The sequence below is a fragment of the Salvelinus sp. IW2-2015 genome, linkage group LG36 (genome assembly GCF_002910315.2).
Source record: "Salvelinus sp. IW2-2015 linkage group LG36, ASM291031v2, whole genome shotgun sequence".
NCBI classification, from domain to species: Eukaryota; Metazoa; Chordata; class Actinopteri; order Salmoniformes; family Salmonidae; genus Salvelinus; species Salvelinus sp. IW2-2015.
In genome coordinates, this window is record NC_036875.1 from 1,413,725 (window position 1) to 1,429,369 (window position 15,645).

At 42.7% G+C, this 15,645-nt stretch overlaps 1 protein-coding gene across 4 annotated transcripts in view; it reads left to right on the plus strand.

The window, feature by feature from the left end:
• Positions 1 to 456: 456 nt before the first annotated feature.
• Positions 457 to 15,645, plus strand: part of pcbp3 (poly(rC) binding protein 3) — a 153,900-nt gene continuing 138,711 nt past the window's right edge. For all 4 annotated transcript variants that reach the window (XM_023981665.2, XM_023981666.3, XM_023981663.2 and 1 more), the window contains exon 1: positions 457 to 750. The gene's annotated coding sequence lies outside the window, so the exon portion shown is untranslated. The remainder of the gene's footprint in view (positions 751 to 15,645) is intronic.

Consider the following 15,645-nt stretch of genomic DNA (forward strand, 5'->3'; position numbering starts at 1 on the left):
ATGTCTGCATGCATGCGCTTCCATGCATGTGTGTCAGTGTGCAGAGATATCCATTCCCTAACTCCACTCCACTTCGACAAACCTGCTCTTTCTTCTGGAGGCAGCCTTTGCCAGGTCTGCAGTGGAGCATGCAGTGTTATTGTGCTGGGTTAAGTGCCTCAAAATCTAATTACTCTAATGTCTGTTGCCGTCTTAAATCACACTTAATGGCTAAGTGCACTGGTTTGTCTGTCCTTCAGAGGGAAGCTTCCTTCACACTGCTCCCTTAGTAATAATTCCAATTGGATATGAGCAATTGCACTTATTGGCTGGGGCACGGCACTGGCTGCCTGGTTTCTGATTTGCTGCCAGGGGTGTCTATTGGCTGCTCGCTATTGGCTCCTAGGAGAGAGTGGGAGGGTAGATCTCCCTTTCCTTCTTCTGTGGTAGAGCGTGTGAATGCGAGTACTCCTTTCTCTCATTGTTTGAGTGACTGCAGGTATTGGTGTCTGCCTCTGAACGTGCGCGCGTGTGTGTGTGTCTGGGAGTGTGTGTGTTGGCGAGGGAAAGAGATAAAAAGAGAGAGTGAGGCGAGCAGTGTTTCTTTTCCCCCTCTAGCCTCCCCGTCTCCCTGATCCCTGTCACTCCGTTCTTCCTCCCTCCCGGACCACCCTGCCTCCAGTCGGATAGACCTCGGACCTCCCCAGGACCCTTCTCCCATCACCCCTTTGACTCTCCTCACTTCTCCGACCCGCTTTGTCAACTGAGCAGGTAAGATGCTCATACTGCTGCGACTCTCCTTATCTCCCCCTTTTTCCTTCCCCCTTTGGATCTCTCTCTCTCTCTCTTCCTTACTCCCTCTCTCTTTCCCTCTCTCTCTCTCTCTTTCACTGTCTTTCTAGGTTTCAAGTTCTCCCTCCAGCAGTTCCCCTCAGAATTAGGCATGTTTTGAAAGTGGAAGGTAAAGGGAGATTAAACCTGGGAGGTCACAGTCTTTTCTCCCTCCAACTGATATCACACAGAGATCTTACCTTTTCTCCACAGTCATATATCTTCATCTTTCCCATCTGCCTTTAGAATCTCGGGCCCTCAGGGTTCGAGCGGAAACTAACACAGAGAGAAGGAAATTAGCTCTCCTACTCAAACTGTTCTGGGTATAACTCAAGCTGTTCCGGTCTGTAACAGCGCACCATATTTTGATTGCATCCTTAATTGATTTACACTATTTACTGTTGTTTGCAATAACTATTTATAGATGTCAGTGTCAGCATGCGCTAGCTACTTCCCCAAATGGAGAATACGCAGGTCCACCAGAAACCAGAACACATGACATTGCACAAACGGTAATGACTTTACAACGTTTCGCTACTCCCTTGATTGAATCGAGCAATCTATCTTTCTCCAGCAAGCAGTTCTGACGTTAACATGCTCCGTAAAGCATTTCTGGCAACAGCAGAAGAAGAACGAAAGAAAAATGCTTCTTTGTACTCCACACAGACTCCACACATCCTGTGGTTTGCCAGGAAGGGGATGTCATGCGATACTAAAGTGATTTTTAGATGTCAATACAACTGGGCCCCCGGAGGGTTTCAACAAATTTAACTCTAGCTTCTGATGCTCGGCTATTTCAAAGGGGCTTCCCCTGTGTGAAGGGTGACCTTTATGTTTGTGATAATGATTTTTTAATTTGCTCTGAAAAATGCATCTGTGCTAAAGCCGGCTGGGAGTATGGGACCTTCAAGAGAGAGCAACCCTCTTGGGAGGTAACAGGCCTTGCTGAGATTGTTCTGGTGTGTTCTGTACAATTACAATGGACTGTGAAAGTACTGTGAGGGCCCCTTGAGACAACAATGACTTTTGTCCTTTCTACTTCAAACAACATTTGTTCATTTCGCCTGAGAGAAACATGCAGTTACCTCTGTGTCAAATGATTGCAGTTGCATATAGCTGTTTTTGAAGTTGAGTGTCAGTGAGAAGTGATGAGGCGCAGATTAGCTGTGTGGATTTTTCAGAGAGAAGAACAGGTGTCTTCCTTTACACCGATATCCCTATGAAGCCGAGCTGGCTCTGTGCCGAAGGCAGGATCAAGTGAAAGTGGCTCTCAAAATTTCTGCTAAGCTTTTGATTTTTTTTTCTTTCCCACTTGAATAGGTGTCCGCAATATGGCAGAAATGTCAAATGTTTAAGGTTAGGAATAAGTGGCCCGATGTCCTCAGACATGGATGGACGTTGATTACTGACTTGTATCACGGGTGCCTGGCCTTTTTTTGTAACTAGTGTCATATTCCTTGACAGAGTTATGGAGGTTAGGATTGCAATTGGCATGATATGTTTAAGCATTTTGAATAGAGTTTGTTTACAATACTAACAGCCTTTTAGTACAATTGTCTTATCCAATCAGAAACACCCACGATCAAAGGCTGTTAGTATTGTCAGCAAACTCTAATCAAAATGCTTAAAACTATCATGCCAATTGCAATCCAAGCCGCCATAATCTTAGTTCAACTGTCTTATCCAATCAGAAACACCCAAGATCAGATTATAAGGCACTTCTACGTTATATTATTCAAGAACCAATGGGCATCTATCATTAATTTAAGGGGAACAATAGTCAAAATTTGAAACTTAAAAGAGGCTTTGGGGCCTTTTGTGTGGCGCAGCGATCTAAGGCACTGCATCTCAGTGCTAGAGGCATCACGACAGACACCCTGGTTAAAATCTAGGCTGTATCACAACCGGACGTGATTGGGAGTCCCACAATTGGCCCAGAGTCGTCTGGGTTTGGCCGTGGAGGCCATCTTTGCAAATAAGAATTTGTTCTTAAATGACTTGCCTAGTTAAATAAAGGTTAAATATATATCACATTTTATTGGTCACATACACATATTTAGCAGATGTTATTGCAGGTGTAGTGAAATGCTTTTGTTCCTAGTTCCAACAGTGCAGTAGTATCTAATAATTCACAACAATACAAACAAATCTAAAAGTTAAAGAATGTAATTAAGAAATATATAAATATTAGATTGCGCAATGTCGGACAGGCATTGAATAAAATACAGCAGAATAGAATACAGTATATAGAGTTGAGGAGGTCTTGGCTGATTTATTTTGATTTTCCCATGATGTCAAGCGAAGAGGCACTGAGTAGGCCTTGAAATACATCCACAGGTACACCTCCAATTGACTCAAATGATGTCAATTAGCCTATCAGAAGCGTCTAAAGCCATGACATCATTTTCTGGAATTTTCCAAGCTGTTTAAAGGCACAGTCAGCTTAGTGTATGTAATCTTCTGACCCACTGGAATTGTGATGCAGTGAATTATAAGTGAAATAATCTTTCTGTAAACAATTGTTGGAAAAATTACTTGTGTCATGCACAAAGTAGATGTCCTAACCGACTTGCCAAAACTATAGTTTGTTAACAAGAAATTTGTGGAGTGGTTGAAAAACGAGTTTTAATGACTCCAACCTAAGCGTGTGTAAACTTCCGACTTCAACTGTGCATATGAGATGAGTAAAGCAGTATGTAAACGTTATTAAAGTGACTAGTGTTCCACATCAGTTTTATGTTCTTTCATCACCATGCTAGTGGGTACTATTCAATAATTTATATATACACTAGATGACTAATAGGGGGCGCTATGTTGAAGCCATGCACACACCGTGCCTCAATCTTGGCAGTCCCTCATCATCATATACAGTATATATGTTTTATGCATATAAAGGCATTTAATAATATATACATTCGTTTTTGCCATATTTACTCTATTTCAGACACCTTAATGCAAACTTTAAATTATAATATGTGAGATGAACATAAACATTTTAAATTAAAAAAAAAGATTTAAAAATGTTCTTTGAAGTATCATTTTTAGAGATGAATGTACTTTTGTCCTTGAAACATTTAATTCAAACACTGTATAATTCAATGCATTCCTAGGCAGGACTGCTCCTACCGGGGAGTGCCAATATGGCCGACCGGTGGCGTCATAGCATCAGCAATCCAGGGTTTATATACATCATAGGTACTATTGCACGGTATCAAAAGTGAAGTGGAAATGTTGCTAACACTTTACTTAAACCCATAGTAATGCACTATTATTCTTTATAAGCAGGTATGATCCCTCCCTTCTTGTTGTGCCACACCATAATAAATGATAGCTTATGTAGTGTTATCAACATTTTGGGGACTCAAATATAACACCACTTGAAAATAATGTGTTACATATACTGTAGTATCTCTAAAGTAGTTCCACCACTACCAAACAGTTGCATTGTCAGAAATGAAGCAATAATACAGTACAATAATAACATTTAGTCTATTCTCTTTGTAGAGCCCTCTTCTTGTCTTGAGCCATGCTCTCAAAGCAGCTGGTCCCTTTGTGCTTTGGCTGCTTACGCCTGTTCCGGATCTCACGCTGTCCTGGCTTGGGAGTTGCCTCGGCAGCAGTTGCACAGCGTGAAAAGGGCACTGACATTCACTGGCCAGTGTCCCCATGTATGCCAGAAGGGATGGGGAGAGCACAAAGCAGACACATACGGTACCGGTAGCATCTACTCTGGTCAGATCTGGGTTCTGTTGTCATGAACACTCTTTAGCTTGACATTGTTGTTGTCTTTAAAACAGTGCCGTCTGACAAAAAAGGATAGTTTTAGGCATTCATCGGTTCCATGTTCCGAATGATTTGAGCTATGTTGACATTTTCTGTTTTTATCTTTCTCTTAAATATAATTTGAGGATTTAGCGTACGCCTTTTTTTCTGCAATAATCACACCTCGTTTGAGCCTTTATAGGCCTATGAGCTGTAAGCTATGATATTGCTGCGGTATAGGTGCATTGTTCAGAGCATGTCCGTGGTCAATACATTATTCCCGAACAACATATTGTAGATTAGAATCCTATAATTCTAACGCCTTAACGCCCTTTTGATGTCCTATGGACATACAGTGGGGCAAAAAAGTATTTAGTCAGCCACCAATTGTGCAAGTTCTCCCACTTAAAAAGATGAGAGAGGCCTGTAATTTTCATCATAGGTACACTTCAACTATGACAGACAAAATGAGAAAAGAAAAATCGAGAAAATCACATTGTAGGATTTTTTATGAATTTATTTGCAAATTATGGTGGAAAATAAGTATTTGGTCGAAAACAAAAGTTTATCTCAATACTTTGTTATATACCCTTTGTTGGCAATGACAGAAGTCAAACGTTTTCTGTAAGTCTTCACAAGGTTTTCACACACTGTTGCTGGTATTTTGGCCCATTCCTCCATGCAGATCTCCTCTAGAGCAGTGGTGTTTTGGGGCTGTTGCTGTGCAACACGGACTTTTAACTCCCTCCAAAGATTTTCTATGGGGTTGAGATCTGGAGACTGGCTAGGCCACTCCAGGACCTTGAAATGCTTCTTACGAAGCCACTCCTTCGTTGCCCGGGCGGTGTGTTTGGGATCATTGTCATGCTGAAAGACCCAGCCACGTTTCATCTTCAATGGCCGTGCTGATGGAAGGAGGTTTTCACTCAAAATCTCAAGATACATGGCTCCATTCATTCTTTCCTTTACACGGATCAGTCGTCCTGGTCCCTTTGCAGAMAAACAGCCCCAAAGCATGATGTTTCCACCCCCATGCTTCACAGTAGGTATGGTGTTCTTTGGATGCAACTCAGCATTCTTTGTCCTCCAAACACGACGAGTTGAGTTTTTACCAAAAAGTTATATTTTGGTTTCATCTGACCATATGACATTCTCCCAATCTTCTTCTGGATCATCCAAATGCTCTCTAGCAAACTTCAGACGGGCCTGGACATGTACTGGCTTAAGCAGGGGGACACGTCTGGCACTGCAGGATTTGATTCCCTGGTGGCGTAGTGTGTTACTGATGGTAGGCTTTGTTACTTTGGTCCCAGCTCTGCAGGTCATTCACTAGGTCCCCCCGTGTGGTTCTGGGATTTTTGCTCACCGTTCTTGTGATCATTTTGACCCCACGGGGTGAGATCTTGCGTGGAGCCCCAGATCGAGGGAGATTATCAGTGGTCTTGTATGTCTTCCATTTCCTAATAATTGCTTCCACAGTTGATTTCTTCAAACCAAGCTGCTTACCTATTGCAGATTCAGTCTTCCCAGCCTGGTGCAGGTCTACAATTTTGTTTCTGGTGTCCTTTGACAGCTCTTTGGTCTTGGCCATAGTGGAGTTTGGAGTGTGACTGTTTGAGGTTGTGGACAGGTGTCTTTTATACTGATAACAAGTTCAAACAGGTGCCATTAATACAGGTAACGAGTGGAGGACAGAGGAGCCTCTTAAAGAAGAAGTTACAGGTCTGTGAGAGCAAGAAATCTTGCTTGTTTGTAGGTGACCAAATACTTATTTTCCACCATAATTTGCWAATAAATTCATAAAAAATCCTACAATGTGATTTTCTGGATTTTTTTTCTCATTTTGTCTGTCATAGTTGAAGTGTACCTATGATGAAAATTACAGGCCTCTCTCATCTTTTTAAGTGGGAGAACTTGCACAATTGGTGGCTGACTAAATACTTTTTTGCCCCACTGTAGATGCACTACGCCACAGCTATGGCGGGACACTGCTTGTGTCCCTTGTTTCTCTCCCTCTCTCCTTCATCTCAGCCCTGATTGGTAAACAGGCCTCCCCCACTGCGCTGGGTTGTAACTTAAAGACGTTCAGCCCGTGTCATAACTCATAAGCAAATGCAATGCTGGAGGGGGCTGAAACTGAACACTGTACCTTTTCAAAGTTGAGGCTATAGGAGAGAATTATGACCTGTGAAATCAGGGGCCTTTTGTCTCGGCAATGTAATTTAAGCCGGCAATGGGCCGTGAGATCAATGAGAGGCTGAAGAGCCCGGAGAGAGAGCGAGATAGGGGTGGAGCTTGGCCTCCCGCTGCCTGTGTTAACGTCGCTCTGGGTGGTGCAGTTAGGTCGTGAATAGGCACGCTCCCACAATGTCAAAAAGCTATTTTTATACCCGTTAATACATAGGTGGTTCGGAGCAATGCCCTAGTGGGATGTAACGTGGAAATATTATTGTTAGCTAGGAACAGGCCTGGCTTTGTTGATCAAAGTATGGTTGGTGGTATGGGAGGGATGCTGTGATTCCATTACAACCAGGCGCGCTGTTCAATCACAACTGGTATGCGGGAGTTCAACACTCTGCTTGTGCTTTTTTAACCCAATGATTCCACAGATTCATGTTGAGAATAAAAGGAGAACACATTTCCTTGCACGGTGAGAACAATATTGTTTCACCATATCCCTGACACCCATGGATGCTGGTTTTAATTCAGTAGGACCCTAGGTCCCAAAAGACAGAGCAAACTGGAGTTTAAAGTGGTCATTGACCTAAGCTGGTCACACTTTTTGGTTCTGCTTTCAATACTGCCCTCAAAAGCCAAATACCTACTGTACTGTAACACTGTGTGCTCTTGCAAAGAGACATGTCTGCAGCTTATACAGAAATGCTATCTGGTAATGTCAAGAAAAATGTAAGGGATATGCTTGAGCCCTGTCTCTTAGCCCGCACTTAGCCCACACACTCTCAGCGTTTTTGCTTGATTAAAAGCAACCCAGGAGTTTGTAGAGCACGATAGGTGCGAGCGCAAGGGCTGACAGCTTAACCGCTGATTATTCAAGCCTCTTAGGCTAAGCCACGGCACTCGGATGATTAACATCGACTCTTTTCCCCCCCTCTCTCTCCGTCTCAATCTCGCTCTTTCATTCTGTCTTCATTGAGGGGAGCGGAGTTTAGGAAATGGGAAAAGATGGAGACAGGCCGCAGAAGGCAGACCTGTTGTCTCATAGCTTGTAGGGGGATCAGTGCATAGCACAGTGATTCATGTGGTGCAGAGGCTTTATATAGACATAATCCACCCCAGTAGCGTAGCAGCAATGGTTGACTGTGTGAGGCAAGCACACCGGTCGGACTCTCCTATTGCGCCTCCTCCTCCTGCCACAGGGGTGTGAGAGTGTGTCACCAGGTCACGTGGTTATGACTCGGTGATACAGGTCATTAACCCCCCCCCGACAGTGTGTGTGACGCAGCAGAGCCTGACACACAACTCACGCCTCTCCCTGCGGGGTCATGTCATCTCCACGTCTGCAGGGTGCCAGTGGCTCAGCAACACAGCAGATATTTCTAGGGTTAAATAATGTTCCCGAAATGGGGAAGGCTATGGATTATTCTCTGAATCTTACTTTGTCCAGTTTTCTTGAACTACTTTAAAGAGCATTCCCCATGATATGCCTGCCATGATATGCCTGTCATGATATGCCTGTCATGATATGCCTGCCATGATATGCCTGCCATGATATGCCTGCCATGATATGCCTGCCATGATATGACTGTAAGAAGTGTGTGGCAAAAACAATGTGATCACAGTTTTGGTCTGCTGTTTGGTCTGTGTTGAATTCCCTTCAAAGCATCTCTAGAAAGCCTGCACACTCTAGCATTAAATCATAACATCATGAGAACATTGCCACACGTTCGACATACATGGTATACCATTTGTTTGATACTGTTTGGACTGGGGATGATCTTCAGCTTGTGTAAGAGTTATTGAATCATAACGTAAGCTCTTCTCCATGGTAGTTGGGATGTGTTGGATTACCCCTTCGACTTGTTGGCACAGCCACAGACGACAGCACAGTGACATGCCTGCCGGACAGATTGGCCACAGTTGGGGGGGACGTAGGGTGGGAAGGAAAAAGGTGTAGGCTGCCACTGAGGCATCATTATTACATTTTTTGGGGCTAAAGCACTACAGCCTTAGGGTACCCACTGCCTAACCAAGATTGAACTTGAAATACCAGGTATAGTACTCTTAGAGCTGGGTTTGGATCCTTCTCACCCCTTTTTGAGAGAGGATGGAGGATGTGCCCCTTCGGCTTGCCTGACATACTTTCCCTGAGCTGTTGGTTTTTCAGCTCCCAAGGCATCCGCAGAGCCCGCTAAGTCAGCAAGCACGCTGCCGAGTGTGCATAAGCAGATGTAGAAAAGAGCGGACGGCTGTAGGAAGACTGAGAAACACTTCCCTCTCTGCTCTTTGCAGTGTACAGGGACTCTGTGTCTATTGTGTCGCCCGCAGAAACCTAAATGAGCTTCAAATCCCATTATTTACATTATCCCACCTTCCCTAGTCTCTGCGCTAATTCATGAATCACTAAAAGTTAAAGACCCCTTGGCCCGATTTAATCAAAACTGGTAACCAGGTTTTTAGGTAAGAACAAAATAGAATACCCTCTAGCTCTGCAATAATTTATGTTTCAGATAAATGTAGTCAACAAAATTCTTTCAATGTGAACCAAAACAACTTCACTGTATTCTAGGTATAACACGCTACTTTGCAATACTAGGAAAACATTCTCCACCTTAAAACTAGCCCTTCGTTTCATCCCTTTCTCCCCCACCCACTTCACATTATGAATGAAATGCTATTACCCTCTTCTTACTATCTATTATTCATATAATGCAATGCTGAAACTGTGTCTGTGCTAATACTTAGCAGATCATGTGGGTATCTCCACTAATGCTACCTCCTCTCCTCGTCTCCTTTCCTTCATCTGAACTGATCAGACACATGGACCGGTGAGGGTAAAATAGGGTAATATGCTGAGAGCCAACAGGGGTGTCTGCTGTCACCTCACCAGTTGTTTAATGAGAGGAAGAAGGAAAGGAAACAAGGAAAGGAAGCCACCTTAGACCATTGAGATGAAGTGCATTGAGATGAAGTGCAGGCCTGGACCTGCTTCTGTCAATTGTGATATGAAAGGATTATTGGTTGACAGATACCAGGATGTTTTTGTTATTTTTTTCTGGCTTTTCGAGACTGACACATTGGCCTCCTTACAACGGCAGAACTCCTCGAGGCATCAAGTGGTGCGCAATTAAGAACGGCTCCTCTATTTTGACATTTTAAAGAGCTCATCACCAAGTTGAGCTGCAATCTGTTTCCCGCAGGCAAATCTAAGTAGCATATTACTTAGCGTGGTACGATTTCTCCCTCCAAGTTTGGAGTTTGATCCATCGGCTAATTCGCTTTCACAATCTCTCAGAGAGTACCGCAGCCTGTGACATCATGATGCCCTCCCCCTCCCCTTATTTCTTGAAAAGCTTAGCAGCCTAGGTAAAGCAGAAACGAAGCACTATCTATTCTTCTCTGGAGGGGGACAAGAATGTGTGTGGGGGAGGAAGAGGGGGTGGTTTGGGTGATATTCAAGTCTGGGGAAATGCCTTTGAATTTTCTGAAATAGTTTTTTTTTTTCTGTGGGATTAAGACATTAAAGTCTCCAAATCATCAAAGTGCTTTAATGTCACTGCTTCATGAGGAGGGGATCTGCGTTGCCTCTTGAAGGTGTGAGCATGTCAAACGCTGCTAAACGATATTACCCTAATATTACCCTTCCTCTCCCCCACCAATCTTATTTTATTTTACCTGCATATTCAAATGACTAATACCGCTTTTGTTGTTGAGTCGATCGTGCTTAGACTTCAACAGTATTTTCATGGTTATGTTCAAAAATTATGTAAAATGGTCAGTGAGAGAAAGGCCTTGTTAATTTTTGTTTGAATTTTTTATCAGTTCACCGATTTACACCATTTTATATCTGTCATATTGTCAGGTCCACCTTGACACCCTAATTAGTGAGGAAATATTTATGCTTCTGTATGCACGTGTGATTATGGGAGATTTAGAAAGGAAAAGAGCGTGAGTGAGTGAAAGAGAAATAGAGACCGAGAGGGAGGGATATTCCCTCCACTTTGAGGGGCAATCAATCAGCCAAAACCTCAGAAAAAAATTTGTAGACCTGAAGTCTGGTTCATCCTTGGGAGCAATTTCCAAACGCCTGAAGATACCACGTTCATCTGTACAAACAATAATATGCAAGTATAAATACCATGGGACCACGCAGCCGCCATACCGCTCAGGAAGGAGACGCGCTCTGTCTCCTAGAGATGAGCGTACTTTGGTGCGAAAAGTGCATATCAATCCCAGAACAACAGCAAAGGACCTTGTGAAGATTCTGGAGGAAACAAGTACAAAAGTATCTATATCCACAGCAAAATGAGTCCTATATCGACATAACCCCATGTGCAACTGCAAAGATCGTACTTTTTGGAGAAATGTCCTCTGGTCTGATGAAACAAAAATATAACTTTTTGGCCATAATGGCCAAAGAACACCATCCCAACCATGAAGCACGGGGGTGGCAGCATCATGTTGTGGGGGTGCTTTGCTGCAGGAGGGACTGATGCACTTCACAAAATAGATGGCATCATGAGGTCGGAAAATTATGTGGATATATTGAAGCAACATCTCAAGACATCAGTCAGGAAGTTAAAGCTTTGTCGCAAATGGGTCTTCCAAATGGGCAATGACCCCAAGCATGCTTCCAAAGTTGTGGCAAAATGGCTCAAGGACAACAAAGTCAAGGTATTGGAGTGGCCATCACAAAGCCCTGACCTCAATCCTATTGTGGGCAGAACTGAAAAAGCGTGTGCGAGCAAGGAGGCCTACAAACCTGATTCAGTTACACCAGCTCTGTCAGGAGGAATGGGCCAAAATTCACCCAACTTATTGTGGGAAGCTTGTGGAAGGCGAAATGTTTGACCCATGTTAAACAATTTAAAGGCAATGCTACCAAATACTAATTGAGTGTATGTAAACTTCTGACCCACTGGGAATGTGATGAAAGAAATAAAAGCTCTCTACTATTATTCTGACATTTCACATTCTTAAAATAAAGTGGTGATCCTAACTGACCTAAAACAGGGAGTTTTTGTCTAGGATTAAATGTCAGTTGTGAAAAACTGAGTTTAAATGTATTTTTCTAAGTTGTATGCAAACTTCCGACTTCAACTGTACATGTAATACATTTTACATGAAGGGGATATACATTAGGCATTCATAGCAATTTTTTATAACCAGTCAGGACACCTTTATGAGTAGGCCCGTTTCCCTAGCCTGCTGAGCTGAAGCCTAGGCCCCTCATATTCAAATCTGTACCTCAAAGCCAGTTCCACTGCTTTTTTTCATTCTTCCACTCTATTCAGGGACTGATTTAGACCAGGTGGTGCAATACATTTTTAGGTAGAATGAAAAACCACCCGGCTCCGGACCTCATAGGGTAATATTTGAATAACTCTGGCCTTGGCATTAGTTGGGTAACTGATGCAGATCTTCAAGTTTACAAACACATTACAATGTAATCAATTTCTCGGGGGCCATCACCTAATGCCATTGCGGCCTTGAGTCCCTAAACTGCTACAAGGGCAATGCTATCTGGCTGACCCTGTGTTGCTCCCAGACAGTTAGTGTGTGTGGTGTGTTAGGGGTTGGTACTGTGACAGCGAAAAGCCCGTGTTCCTTACAAGTGGACCAATAAAGTGTCCGTTACAATGGACCAATAAATACATATTCTACGGGACTTTATATAGAATTAAAAATAAAACAGCTCTTCACTGATGTTGAACCAATGTGTTAAGGGTTTTAATCAATTGGAAACCACACTGCCATTTCACCCTGAATGTTTAAGATGTACAGTGCTGTGAAAAAGTGTTTTCCCCCTTTCTGATTTCTAATTTTTTTGCACATTTGTCACACTTAAATGTTTCAGATCAAAATAATTGTAATATTACACAAAGATAACCCAAGTAAACACAACATGCAGTTAAGTGATCATTTTATTTATTAAGGGAAAAAAGCTATCTGAACCTTCATGGCCCTATGTGACAAAGTAATTGCGCCCCCCCCCCCCTTGTTAAATCATGAATTTACTGTGGTTAATCACATTTTTTGGAAAGCTGAGTTCAATTTCACTAGCCACAACCAGTCCTGATTACTGCCAGACCTGTTGAATCAAGAAATCACTTAAATAGAACCTGTCTGACAAAGTGAAGTAGGCCAAAATATCTCAAAAAGCAAGGCATCATGCCGCGATCCAACGACATTCAGGAACAGATGAGAAACAAAGTAATTTACATCTATCAGTCTGGAAAGCCATTTCAATAGCTTTGGAACTCCAGCGAACCACGGTGAGAGCCATTATCTACAAATGGAGAAAATTTGGAACAGTGGTGAACCTTCCCAGGAGTGGCTGGCCTACCAAAATTACCCCAAGAGCGCAGCGACGACTCATCCAAGAGGTCAAAAAAGAACCCACAACAGCATCTAAAGACCTAGCAGGCCTCACTTGCCTCAGTTAAGGTCAGTGTTCATGACTCAACCATAAGAAAGAGACTGGGCAAAAATGGCATCCATGGCAGAGTTCCAAGGCGAAAACCACTGCTGACCAAAAATAACATAAAGTCTCGTCTCACTTTTGGCAAAAAACATCTTGATGATCCCCAAGACTTTTGGGGAAATATTCTGTGGACTGACAAGACAAAGTTGAACTTTTTGGAAGGTGTGCGTCCCGTTACATCTGGTGTAAAAGTAACACAGCATTTCAGAAAAAGAACATCATACCAACAGTCAAATATGGTGGTGGTAGTGATGGTGGTAGTGATGGTGGTGGTAGTGATGGCGGTGCTAGTGTGATGTTCTGGGGCTACTTTGCTGCTTCAGGACCTGGACGACTTGCTGTAATTGATGGAACCATGAATTCTGCTCTCTACCAAAAAATAGAGAGCATGGCCGAGTATGTCCGGCCATCAGTTCATGAACTCAAGCTGAGGCGCACTTTGGTTCTGCGGCAGGACAATGATCCAAAACACACCAGAAAGTCCACCTCTGAATGGCTTAGAAAAAACTAAATGAAGGTTTTGGAGTGGCCTAGTGAAAGTCCGGACTTGAATCCGATTGAGATGCTGTGGCGTGACCTTAAAAAGGCGGTTCATGCTCGAAAACCCTCCAATGTGGCTGAATTAAAACAATTCTGCAAAGAAGAGTGGGCCAAAATTCCTCCACAGCGATGTGAAAGACTCATTGCCAGTTATCGCAAACGCTTGATTGCAGTTGTTGCTGCTGAGGGTGGTACAACCAGTTATTAGGTTTAGGGGGCAATTACTTTTTCACATAGGGCCATGAAGGTTCAGATAGCTTTTTTCTCTTAATAAATAAAATCATCACTTAAAAACTGCATTTTGTGTTTATTTGGGTTATCTTTGTGTAATATTTAAATATGTTTGGTGATCTGAAACATTTAAGTGTCACAAATGTGCAAAAAAAATTGAAATCAGGAAGGGGGAAAATACTTTCTCACAGCACTGTATTTGAGATGTTGTCATATGGACACAAAACCTCACCTAATACAGCATAAACATTATGCTTAAACCTGTGGGGCAGTTATCCTTCATAAACAACTGATTGAATTGCGGTGTTCGAGTTTGGAGCACTGGCGGTGGGTGGACTTTGTCTTGTTTTGGACAAAATAAAATGATTCTGCAATTTTTGGAATATGATCTGTGCAACATCATAGACAATCTGGGATATCGTCAGATAGTGGCGGGGCTGCCGTTGGGCTTGAACAACAGACTCCAGATTGTGGCTTTAAAAATAGATTTTCTCACGTGGTTGGTGATGGTACTTGTAAATAATATCATGGGTCAGTAACTCACACACAGACACACGCACTCACACAAACAGGACTGCGATGACCGGGCATAAACATGTCCAGGTTCAAGATATTCATCTGAGTGGATCAGTCTAATACTGTGTGTGTGTGTGTGTGTGTGTGTGTGTGTGTGTGTGTGTGTGTGTGGCTTCTCATCCTTCTCTGTGGTACTGCACAAAAGTAGAAAACCTAACGGGGTCAAACGAAGGGCATCTAAGAAAAGAGAAAATTACCTCTTTAGAATTATGCAAAACACATCCATATCAATCGCCTCTAGATAAGTTTCACCAAGGGCTGACAACAACCAAATTTGAAGCGGCACTGGTTTTATGGTAGTTCATTACTGATAACAAGGAATGCTAGAGCCTGTTTGGAAGTGCTATTTGATAAGCCAGATCGCATACATTGCTGTAACTGGGCTACTCTATTTAACAGAAATAGCGGGGAGTGATATGATGCTGTGAACGTTTGCTTACTCCTCTTCGTCCTGAGTGGGAAATAACATAAGACCTGCTCTTTAGATTACTGACAATATCAAATCAAATTTTATTGGTCACATACACGTGATTAGCAGATGTTATTGCGGGTGTGGTGAAATGCTTGTGCTCCTATTACAAGCAATATCTAACAAATTACACAACATATACCCAATACACACAAATCTAAGTAGGAATGAATTAAGACTATATACATATGGACGAGCGATGTCAGAGCGGAATGGACTATGATACAGCAGAATAGTATAGAATACAGTATATACATATGAGATGAGTAATGCAAGATATTCACTTAATAATGTTTACATAAGACGCCGTAGAATAGTATAGAAAACAGTACATGAGATGAGTAATGCCAGATATGTAAACATTAAAGTGACTAGTGTTCCATTTCTTAAAGTGGCCAGCGATTTCTTGGCTATGCCTATATACAGCAGCCTCCAATGTGCTAGTGATGGCTGTTTAACATTCTGATGGCCTTGAGATCGTTTTTCAGTCTCTCAGTCCCAGCTTTGATGTACCTGTACTGACCTCGCTTTCTGGAAGATAGCGGGGTGAACAGGCAGTGGCTCGGTGTGGTTGATGTTCTTGATGATCTTTGTT